The sequence below is a fragment of the Microtus ochrogaster genome, linkage group LG3 (genome assembly GCF_000317375.1).
Source record: "Microtus ochrogaster isolate Prairie Vole_2 linkage group LG3, MicOch1.0, whole genome shotgun sequence".
In the NCBI taxonomy this organism is placed as follows: Eukaryota; Metazoa; Chordata; class Mammalia; order Rodentia; family Cricetidae; genus Microtus; species Microtus ochrogaster.
The window spans coordinates 11,064,988-11,067,024 of NC_022029.1; positions in this window are offsets into that span (position 1 = coordinate 11,064,988).

The window sequence follows — 2,037 nt, forward strand, 5'->3', positions numbered from 1 at the left end:
CATACTCAGCAATAGAGTAAATATTCAACAGATTTCAATTCTACTAGTTAGATTCATCCAGCTTTCTGGAGGACAGACTCCTGTCTGCGTCTTTTATTGTGTCAGTCTGGTAGGATTTATAGCATACTATCTTAACACACTATTTTCAAAAGCCATTCGGCAGGCTGCAAACCTTCAACTTCACTTTCTTTTTTCAGTAGGCAACTTTTAACCTAATGAGCTCCTATAAGATAATTTTATAATGGGCTGTCTTTTATATGCCTGGTTCTAATCTAATAATAGTTTCTACAGTACTAAATGATATGTAGAAAATCCATCCTTCTTATAAATTCGATCTCATTTGGGCTCTTGATTTTTACTCCCTTTCAAGCTCCTCAAGAATTCATTTTTGTGTTAACACCTGTATGACCTACCATTCCAAAATTACATTCCTTTTATTCAGAGTCACTGAATAGGGTATTCCAAGCACAATGTTATAAGTTGTGTATGTCCATTAGTATTAATATTTCACTAAACATATTCCTCTCTAACAAATGTCCAAGTGGAGACAACACACAATTATAATACCTTCTGATGAGCTTCAAATAAGTCTCTGCCTTCCTCTGCCCCAATCATTAACTGTTCAGATGTATTCCTCCTTAAACTACTTTGCAAGATTCTACTTGTGATTCTTAATGTCTTTGTTAAAATATTATCAAGCTTGACAGTTCCCTTCCACAGTTTCTTAAAATGTTCAGTATTTCAAGCTCTCTTATTTTTGCCTGGAGAATCCTTTATATTTCATCATTCATGATACTCTAATGACCCATAGTCTAGCAACAGCAACTCCTAATATTGTATAATTTTAGTTTCTTTGTCAAATCAGGTGTTCATGGGTGTGTGGATTAATATCTGGGTCTTCAATTCAATTCCATTGGTCTCAGTTTTTATGTCAATACCAAGCTGTTTTCTGTAATAGAGCTTGATATCAGGGATGGTAATGCCTCCACTTTTATGGTATAAGATTGTTTTGGCTATCATGAGCTTTTTGTTTTTCAATATGGAGTTGATTATTGTTCTTTCAATATCCATTAAGAATTTTTTTGGGATTTTTATGGGGATTGCATTGAATCTATAGATTGCTTTTGGTAGGATTGCCATTTTTAGTATGTTGATCCTATATATCCAAGAACATGGGAGATCTTTCCATTTTCTGGTATCTTCTTCAATTTATTTCTTCAAAGACTTAAAGTTTTTGTCAAATAGGTCTTTCAATTCTTTGGTTAGTTTTATCCCAAGATATTTTATATTATTTGTGTCTATTGTGAAGGGGTGATGTTTCTCTGATTTCCCTCTCAGCTTCTCTATCATTTGTGTATAGGAGAGTTGTGGAGTTTTGTGTGTGTGAGTGTGTTGATCTTGTATCCTACCACATCACTGAAGGTATTTAACACCTGTCAGAATGGCTAAGATCAAAACGCTAATAATAGCTTATGCTGGAGAGGTTGTGGAGTAAGGGGAACACTCATCCATTGCTTGTGGTAATGCAAACTTGTACAACCATTTGGAAATAAATATGGCAGTTTCTCAGAAAATTGGGAATCAATCTATGCCAGGATCCAGCAATTTTTCACTCTTGGGCATATACCCAAATGATAATCACACTACAAAAGCATTTGTTAAACTATGTTCATAGCAGCATTTTTTGTAAAATCCAGAACCTGGAAACAACCTAGATGCCCCTCAACTGAAGAATGGATAAAGAAAGTGTGGCACATTTACACATTAGAGTACTACTCAATGGTTAAAAAAAAAGTCATCTTGAATTTATCATGGAAATGGATGGAATTAGAAAGCAATATCCTGAGTGAGCTAGCCCAGACCCAAAAAATGAATATGGTATGTACTCACTCACAAGTGGACACTAGCTGTAAACAAAGGACATTGAGCCTAAAGTTCATGACCTTAGAAGAGCTAAGTAATGAGGTGAACCTAAGGAAAAACATATATAGATCCATCTGACAATTGGAAACTGAGAAGTTCACCTTGGGAAAATTG